This window comes from Dipodomys merriami, unplaced genomic scaffold (assembly GCF_024711535.1).
Source record: "Dipodomys merriami isolate MVZ:Mamm:240054 unplaced genomic scaffold, mDipMer1.0.p SCAF_220, whole genome shotgun sequence".
Taxonomy (NCBI): Eukaryota; Metazoa; Chordata; class Mammalia; order Rodentia; family Heteromyidae; genus Dipodomys; species Dipodomys merriami.
Genome location: NW_027203605.1, coordinates 489,982 through 500,045, shown reverse-complemented (window position 1 = coordinate 500,045; position 10,064 = coordinate 489,982). Strand labels below are relative to the sequence as shown.

The 10,064-nt window shown below is 50.6% G+C and overlaps 1 long non-coding RNA gene across 1 annotated transcript; it reads right to left on the bottom strand.

Moving 5' to 3' along the window:
* Positions 1-2,730: 2,730 nt before the first annotated feature.
* Positions 2,731-5,967, bottom strand: LOC138834986 (uncharacterized). Its single transcript, XR_011374321.1, has 3 exons — positions 5,672-5,967; positions 4,547-4,640; positions 2,731-3,243 (listed from the first exon to the last, which is right to left on the bottom strand). It is a non-coding gene; the product is annotated as an uncharacterized lncRNA (long non-coding RNA).
* Positions 5,968-10,064: the final 4,097 nt, after the last annotated feature.

Below are 10,064 nucleotides of genomic sequence, written 5' to 3'. Positions count from 1 at the left end.
TGCCGACAGCTTCTTGTAAATCTCTTACAAACAATTCCTGCTGCTGAAGTGATGTCATGAAACCCCCAATACTTTTATATTTACTTATGACTTGTCTAATAGCCTCCATAAGAGGGGCTTTTAGGGTAGCACTTAACTCTGGTGAGTTAGTCATATTCTTAGGACACTCATCGGATGTTGGAGTCGTCAACACTTCCAAGAAAGAGCCCTGAATAAGGGAACGTTGAGCATGAGTAAGTAGAACAAACAGCAGGAACAGTAAAAGATTAATAGGCACTCCTATACAGCGAAGAAAAGAAAAACAGGAACAGAAACACATCTTTCCCAGGGGTTTGCCAGCCTTTCCAGGAGGTAGGCCTCTTTGATGCCCCATTTTCGGAGGTAGACTTCGGTGAAGTCCCATTCTCAGAGGTAGGCCTCTTTGAAGCCCCATTCTCTGAGGTAGACTTCGGTGAAGTCCCATTCTCAGAGGTAGGCCTCTTTGAAACCCCATTCTCTGAGGTAGACTTCGGTGAAGTCCATTCTCAGAGGTAGGCTTCTGTGAAGCCCCATTCTCAGGTCTGAAAGTAGGTGTTCCATGCTAAGCAGACTCCGCCGGAGTAGGCGTGGCAGTGACGGGCACCAGAGCCTTTCTTTTGAGCTTCTTTTTATCTCATGTCAAGTAGCGAGCCCTAGTTAAAATAGTCATTTACAGGATCAAGTTCCTCTCCTAGGTCAGTTAATCCAAGGAGATGAAGTGTCTTTGGAAAAAGCTAGTCTGAGTTGGCCTGGGTGAGTATGTGTGTGTGTGTGTGTGTGTGTGTGTGTGTGTGTGTGTGTGTGTGTGTGTAAGTTTCGGGGATACCTACTCTATCTCTCCGGTTCCTTATCCTCCCTGTGGTGAGTACAACCAGGTTCCCCACCCCAAGGAAGGCGGGCAGGGGAGGGTACACAAGGTCACATTGAGTGGAATGATCTGAATTCTATCCTTCAACTGAAGCCTGGAAAGATAATGGAGAGAAGGAGAAGTTTAGAGGAACATCAAGAGAACCCCATTATCTTTGGATACAAGTACCAGAGAGAAGACTGAATCCATCCTTTTTGGTAGTAAGGTAACAGATGCCCATTCTTCATTTATTTCATTATTTTTTGTGAGTCCTAGGGCTTGGATTCAGGGCCTGAGTGTCATCCCTGAGCTTCTTTACTCAAGGATGAGGCTCTACCACTTGAGCCACAGCACCACATCTGGATTTGTGTGTGTGGTGTGGTGGTTGTTGGTTTATGGGAGATAAGAATCTCACAGACGCTCCTGTCCCGGCTGGCTTTGAGTCACATCCATCAGACCTCAGCCTCCCCAATAGCCAGGATGATGTGCGGGAACCACCGACACCTGACCACCACCATCCACTTATAATCCCCTAGGGCAAGTGCTGGACCACCTGCACTGCACCCCCTTGTGAGTGGGAAGCAGACATGGGTGGGTTTGATACTTCAACAGCCTACATACCTTTGAGCATTGTTCCAGGTCAGTCTGATGGCGGCTTCCTCGTCATACACAGCAATGACTTGGCTCTGTCACAAGAACAAATGTCCCCCAGGAGGTGGCAGTTCTGGGGTCTTTCATCTTCACACTGCCCCCACTCCTCGAAATGACACCCCAGCAAAGCGATATAGACATAGAGTGAATTCATTTTCTTATAACCAGGGTCTGGCCAGAAAGGTAACAGTGAGGAATCCCGATGCAGACCAGCCTGAACATATATTGAGACTCTATCTCAGAAATGCCCAAGACAGAAAGTCTTGGCTCGCATGTTGGAAGACCTGACTGGCAAGTCTAAAGCCTTGAATTCAAACCCTAATATACCAAAAAGAATCAGAGACCCTGGTGCCAGAGGCTCATGCCAATAATCCTAGCTACTCAGGAGGCTAAGATCTGAAGATCACAGCTCAACATTTAAAATAGGGTTGGCCTCACCCATCAGACATCATGATAAGACCCAAAGTCTGAACCATGAAAGTGTGCTCCATATTAACAGGGTTCTCATCCTTACTAAGTGCTGGCCATGCTCTTTGTCCCCCTGGGGAGCCACCCCCTGTCGGCTCCACCCCCAGGTCCTCCTAAGCTCCTTCTGCCACCAACCAGGCCCAAGGAAGTAGACAGCTCCAGGACATACAGATCCCTTGGTCTTATAATTTAGCAGTGCTGAGTCCCCATCAAGCATCTCACCCTTTCATGTTCCCAGACCTCAGCCACAAAGTCCATGTACCCCCCAAAGAAAGCAGGCAGAAGTTACCAAAGGGTCCACTGATCCTTGTTACAGCCCACTTCCACACTCACATACACACACACACACACACACACACACACACACACACACACACACACACACACACACACACAACCTGCAGGGGTGGTTCATGTTTGTCTTCCTTGCTACTCAGGAGGCTGAGGTTTGAAGATCACAGTTCAAAGCCAACCCATTCTGGAAAGACTGTGAGGCTCTTATCTACAGTGAACCACCAAAAATCCAGAGGTGGAGCTGTGGCTCAAGTGTCAGAGCAAAAGCTTTGATCACAGAAGCTCAGGAACAGCACCAAGACCCTGAGTTCAAGGCCCAGGTCTTCTAACTCCAAACACAGACACACAGACATAGACACAGACACAGAAACACACACACATGCACACACACAAACACACACACACACACACACACACACACACACACACACACACACACACACACACACGGACAGCCCAAGGCTTCAGCAGTCCCTGAGTACAGACCCATGAACTGTCTCAATTAGGATCACATCCTACCCTCAAGAAGGTGGCACTACCGACATCAGACCCACTATAGAAAAACCAGTAAGCCTCTCACATATCTGGAATGTATCATAGTCCAACATAGCAGTTCTTAATGTACATACTGCTATGCGGAAAAGTTAGCCCCCTCTTTTTTTGTAGTTGGTCATGGGGTTTGAACTCTGGACCAGGGTGCTGTCCCTCAGCCCTTCAGCTGAAGGTGAGCAATATCCCACTTGAGCCACAGCACCAAATCCTGTTCTCTGGTGGTCCATTGGATATCAAGTCTCACAGACTTTTCTGCCCAAGCTGGCTTGGAACCATGGTCTTCACATTTCAGCCTTCTGAGTAGCTAGGATGACAGTTGTGAGCCACCAGAGGCTTCCAGCTTCACCTCGTCTTGCCACAATCTTCTTGCAACCCTTCACTTCAGACTTTGTCACCCAGCATCCAAATCTGTCCTTCAATGGAGAGAATACAGACACAATAATCCCACCCCTGCACCCATTTGCCCACTCCCTGCCTGCCGCAGTCCAAGTCCTCTTGAAGCTCTGGCTTCAAACTGGGGCAAACGGGGAGTTCTTAAAAATGTCTGTACATTGAAGCCAGCAGTTGGTCTCCCAAACAAAGCCTCTCCCACACACACACCTCCACCATTTTGCTTTCTTTCTTTTTTCAGTTGTGGGGCTTGAATTCTGGGCCTGGGTGCTGTCCTTGAGTTCTTCAGCTCAAGGCAAGCACTCTACTACTTGAGCCACAGCACCACTTCCAGTTTTCCAGTGGTCCGTTGGAGATAAGAGTCTCAGGGTCTTTCCTGCCCATGATAGCTTTGAACCATGATCCTCAGATCTCAGCTTCTGAGTACCTAGGATGACAGCCATGAGCTACTGGCACCTGGCCAAAGATAATTTTCCATCCTTTTCATCCTATCCCCTCAGGAGACAGATATCTGAGGACTACAGTTGGATTCCACCCATGGCACAAAGTCCATTAGAACTTTTTTTCTACAATTAAACTCCCAAAAAAGTTGGAAGTGAAGCTTTGGCTCAAATGGTAGAGTGCTAGCTTTGATCATCAAAGACAAGGGATAAAACCCAGTCCTTAGCTTCAAGCTTTTTCTAGCAAAGACCCACCTAAGAAAGGGAAGCAGGTTGGTACACGGGAGCTCAAAGTTCACACATAATACTCAGGACTCCCAGAACAGACCCCATCCGGCTCTGATTCTCTAGATTCTATGTCCTACATCATGGCAGTCTTAGATGGGACTGACCATGAACCAAGTTAGGATGTTGAAGTACAATCTCATACTGAGGATCCCTTGACCTTATCAAAGACTCAGGATCTCTCACTCTCCTGCCTTGACACTGGGCAGCAAGGTGAGTTGCAGTTATCCAACCACAGGATGTGAATATGAAAGGATTTCTCCGCCAGGGACTCCAACTGGATGGGCTCCAGGTCCCTCTATCTCTGAAAGAAATGTTCCTAGGTTGTGAGTATCCTCAAAGAAACAACCCTGCTCAGAGCCCAGTGCCTCTTGTTTTCCCACTAGCCTCTATCCAAGCCTGCCCCACCTTCAGTCAGCCCTTTCTGAATCCCAGATCTGCCATGTAGACTAAAGGTTGAGCCAGCAAAGAGACCCACCCACCTCTGCCTCTGAGAATGGCAGTCACGTGGTCCTAGTGCCCTCTACAGGAAGTCTCAAAGTAACTCAGGTCTCGACTCCTTCCTCATTCCCTGACTGTCCTGTGCCAGTGGCCCACTTACCTCTGTCTATGGTGGCGGAATAAACACCGGGAGTGTCATCTTCTGATTGAGCCAACGAAAGTCCCAGTCCCCAAGGATGTACTGAACAGGCATCCTGCAGTGGACAACAGCCAGGCAGTCAATGGTGAACCCAAGGTTCCAGGACTCTTAATAGAAGTGTGGCTGGGTCAAAGACTCTATAACTGGTGGTCTATATTGTCAGGAAAGGTCATGGCTCCAATGTCCTGAAACACCTGACCTGGGATCGTCCTACCTCTTCCCTCATCCCAACACCTCCCTGTCCCTTAGACAATTTCTTATTATCTGTCCAGGAAATAAACTTGCTGGGGCCGGGATAATTGAAACCTGGTGACCCCCCCCCCCCTGAGCCCTAGGTCCTTCCTGAGGCTGCTTCCCCGTGCAGTTGGTGACCACACAGCTCCTAGATGTCATGAAGTTGCTGAAGGGTCAGTGGCTTAATCCTACATACTGGCTTTAGGCTCTGAAATGTTACCCACAGAGATTGTGAGTGGTTGGCTTTCTTGATCCAGGGACTCCAAACCAAGGCTCGCATGCTCCCTTCTTCCTTCCTTTCCTCTTTTTTTCCCTTCATCCTTCCTTCCTCTCTCTCTGTTTCCTTCCTTTGTCTCACTCCTGGCCTTGAATTCAGAGCCCGGGTGCTGTCCCTTAGCCTTTTTACTCAAGGCGACCAGTCTACAGCTTGAGGTACACATCCATTTCTGGCATTTTCTTTTTGGTTGTTAGTTGGAGATAAGAGTCTTATAGTCTTTCCTGTCTGGGCCTTAAGCCTTGATCCTCCCATCTCAGGCTCCTAAGTAGCTAGGATGACAGGCATGAAGCCCCAGCATCCAGTTCAAACCAAGGTTTCTTCATGTGCTGTGGAACCAGCACCAGAACCTTTCATCATCTATGACCCCCACTCCCTTACCCCCTTGAGCATGGCGCATACTGTAACTCTTTGTTGGATTACTAAATGAGCATCTGTCTATGACAATATTATAGAAAAGTCCCATTCAATTCATGTAAGCATCCTGGGGCAGGGCGGGGGGAGGCAAAGCCTGATGTAGCTCTCCCACAGTTCTCCCTCGTCCCTCTTCCCACCCTCCTGATGCCACCGCACTTAACTGTTTTGGCTCCCAGGATGTGAGCCACGATGTGCTCGCTGGATTCTGGGGCCACTGGGATGCCTATCTGCTCAAAGATCTCTGTCCAGTGGCCAACCAACTCTGTGGCACTCCATGCCCCCTCAGGTGTGAATGAGGTTGCCGTGAGCTGAACCCCTGGCTCAAGTGGCCTCCTTTCCTCTCCGTGGGGCCAGACAGGATGGTCCACTATATCTGGCCCCAAGTTTCATGTTACAGAGAAAGGATTCTCGAGGCATCCCGGATCTCTAAATCTTCCACAGTCCATTGCAGGTGCTGAAAATCATCTCTGCTCACAGCTGGCAGGCTGGGGATGGTGAGGTCACTCTCTGCTCCCCATGACATCCTTGACTGTGGTGGTCACCCTGGAGAGAGCTGTAGAAGAATCAGCAGCTGCCAGAGAAAGGCAGTCAAGGCACGACATTCATAGCAGGAGACCATCTGGCTTGGGAACTCTGTGTGTGCCACTTTGAACTTCACTGTCTGACCGCTGAATTGGTTCATGTAATTTGACCCATGAACCCAAGCATTAGTGGAAATTGCCAGCTTCAAGAAAAAAAAAACCTGGAAAAGGTGGCATATCACTTGTCCCAATCAAACTTAAAGGGTTCCAAAGTCAGTGGTCCCCTTTTCCTTCCAGACAGCCTACAGCAGGTTACAGAAACTGGCATTCAGAGAGCTCTAGCTAACTGCCACAGTATGATACCGAACAGGCTCCAGGAGGGGAAACTTGCCTACCACTGTCCAGCTGGAAATGGCCCAGGTGGGACACAGATTGGAGACTGCAGGACTCTAGGGAGGACTACACATGGATGCACTGCCCCAGGAGGGAATCCACGCCACCAGAGGGGGCCCAGAGCTCCCTGCCCAGATGCCCATAGACACCGTCAATGTCCTGGGTAAGGTTCTCCTCTCATCCTTGGTTGTGGTGAACCATCTGCCATGTTACACCGTTCACCACTCCCCGACACTCCTAGCTTCACAGCCCTTGCCATACTCCCACCCATCTCATTCCTTAATTATGTTTGGCAGGCACATTCCCAACCCTTGAATTAGCTCCAACTATACACATGAGAGCAGAGTGTCTGGCTGGAAGAGTGTGGCTGTGGTCACATTGGCCTCACGAGCCTTCTGGCTGAAGACAGGACAGGTGTCCACTCTGTTCTGTGGTTCACACAGGCCTCCTAGGGAGTCCATGCAGGTCCAGCAGCTACTGTGGCTACAAGAAAGTGGAAGAGGGAGGTGGAAAGAGGTGGAAAGGAACATATACTGAAACCTTCCCCAAAGGAGCCATGAAATGGTGAAGGAGAAAACAAAAATTGTGGCTGAGCTCATACTGGGCATTATGAAAAAAGAACAACAAATACACACATACACACAAATAAACTGCTTTTGCTCTTTTTAGACATGATGACTTAAATATACTTTCATTTTTCTCATCTCCTAATCTCCCAACACACACAAACACACACACACACACACACACACACACACACATACACACACACACACACACACACACACACACACACACATCTAAACTGGTCACAAAAGACTCACCATGCTGCACCTGCAATTTGCCAACTGATCACTGATCTGAGCACAGTCAGGCTGTACGAGGAGAAAGATGATCGATATCTCCCTCCCTCCCTCCCTCTCTCTCTCTCTCTCTCTCTCTCTCTCTCTCTCTCTCTCTCTCTCTCTCTCTCTCTCTGTCTCTCTCTGTCTCTCTCTGTCTCTCTCTCATACACACACACACAGAGAGAGAGAGAGAGAGAGAGAGAGAGAGAGAGAGAGAGAGAGAGAGAGAGAGAGAGAGAGAGAGAGAGAGAGAGAGAGAGAGAGAGAGAGAGATTCAGAGCAGTGCCTCTCCTGAGTTTTTTAGTTCCTCATCTGGGCAATGTACAAGCTCGAGCATGGCAGTTCCCTTGTCAGAACCAGGGGCTCCCATCCAAGGGGATCACTGCTCTAATAATGCAGAGCTACCCTGCCTCTGGCTTTACCAAGGGCCAGACCCTTCCATTGGGAACAACCAGCCTTGACTCCCCATTCACCAAAACCCTAGGCCCGGACACTAGGTGAAGGAATCCCGAGACAAGTGACTCCTCAGAGCCTGGACAAAAACAAATCAGGCAGTCCTGGTGCCTCCAGAGAGGTGTCTGACTTGGGGTGGGAGCGTTGTTGGGGAATTTGATGGGGTCTTAAAGGCTACATACATGGATGGTTTGCCTACTTCCAGCCTAGATGCTTCTGGGCTAACTGGCGGATTCTTGGGGAGGACTAGGAGACCAGAAGGACCAGGAACACCAGCAGAAGCTCTCAGAGCTGGGAAATGTGATCACCCTGTGAGTACTGTTGACAGCTGGGGGGGCAGGATAGGTGTGTGTGTATCAGAGGGGGTGTGTTTCTCCCAGATAGTCACCCTCTGAACCCCTGTGCCCTCACCTCCCTAGTGGGTTCTTCTGGGACCCTCCTCAGGTGAAAGGGTGACCTAGCACAGAAGACAAGGGCTCACACAGCAAGGGGGGCCTATCCCCTGCATCCAACACCCCCCACCCCCAGCAAAAAGGAAAAGACCCGAGAAGGCAGGTGTGGAGGTGACACCCACCCCCCCTCTCCTGGGGCACATTTGTGGCAGAGCCAGGGTGGACTGTGGGGTGCAGAGGAGGTGCAGGCAGGATGGGAGAGAGTAGGCTGGAGGTGGGGGTCTGGGTCTGCGGGGGAGGGGGGATGAGGGGGTGAGGAGGTTCGCTGGGGGTGGGAGTCACCAGGTGTGGTCCCATGGGCGGCCACTCACACGTGCTGCTGGGAGAAGCTGTAGGCAATGGTTCTGGGTACACCCAGGCCCGGAGTGCAAGGACCAAGGGCAGGGACCAGGTCGGGCCTCATGCCAGGCAGGGACCCACCATCTCTGCTGGGAGATTGCTTAAGGGGCCGCCGATCAGAGCAGGCAGAGCCATATTTTAAACTCAGTGCTGCTGGGAGGGGGCAGGGGCACCTGCACGGGGCTGTGCTTTCTGCTACCCCTGCCTCAGCTGCCATCACCACCACCACCACCTCTGCCTCAGCTGCCTGCTTCTGCTGTCTCCACCACAGAAGCCACCACCGTGCTTCCCATGCCAGGACCTCAGATTCAGGGCAGACATGGCCACCATGCCCTGTGGGGCTGCCCACAGTGATGTGCCTGCCTCGCTGGCTCCAGGTGCTCTGTGTGTCCAGGACTACACTTTGATTGCAGCAGCTGCCAGCCACTGGAACGGCTTCCCCTTGTGCTTGTGCTTGCTCTTCTCTTTGCTCTTTCTCTCTCTGCCCCCACTCCACTCCTGGGCCACCACACAGGCGTGCCTGCTCCCCCCCATCGCTGCCACCACAGTGCACCCCAGGGCCCCACCCCCTCCTCTACTTGGCCATGCCCACTCCTCCCTTAGGCCATGCCTCCTACCCTTAGCTGCAATCACAGCCCTGACTGGGCTCTAAGGCTACCAGGCCATGGCAATTGCATCATCACCTCAGCTCAGCACGCTCCCCCAACCCCAGTACCTTTCCCAGGGATTGAATCTCCCCTGAGCTCCACTCCTGGAGGAGACTCTCCTCCATCCTCCTTCACTCCACACACTAAGAACGTGCATGGTGACCCTTGTGTGTGTGTGTGTGTGTGTGTGTGTGTGTGTGTGTGTGTGTGTGTGTGTGTGTGTGTGTGTGTGTGTGTGATTGTTGGGGATAACTTCCTCTCAAGGACTCAGAACATAGCACTCTTTGGGATGACACACAGCACACTTCCAAAAACAGCACAAAGCACCCTGTGTAAAGGACTCAGCACACAGTTCCCTTTGAAGGACTCAGCATATAGTACCCTGTGTAGAGTACTCAGCATACAGCACCCTTTGAAAGAGGGAGTCCATAGCTTGCAGTGTAAAGGACTCAGCACATTGCATGCTTTGAAAAACTCAGCACATAGCACAGTTTCACAGGGGCTCATTAGACAGCACCCTCTGTGTTAAGACTCCACACATAGTCCTTTGAAAGGCTAAGTACAAAGCACCCTTTGTAAATCACTCATTGCATAGCACCCTTCAAAGAACTCAGCACATAGAAGAATTTTGAAGGTTTCAGCACATACCGCACTATGGCAGGACTCAGCACATAACACACTGTGGAAGCACTCAGCACACAGCACCATTTGAAGGACAATACTGAGCACCCTGTGTAAAGGACTCAGCACACAGCACTCAAAAAACTCACCTCATCCCTCTCTTCTCAAGAGCTCAGCACATAGCAGGACCCTTTCAGATGAATTAGCACACCACACCTTTTGAAGGACTCAGCATACAGTACATTGTGTAATGGACTCAGCACACAGCACCCTTTGAAAAACT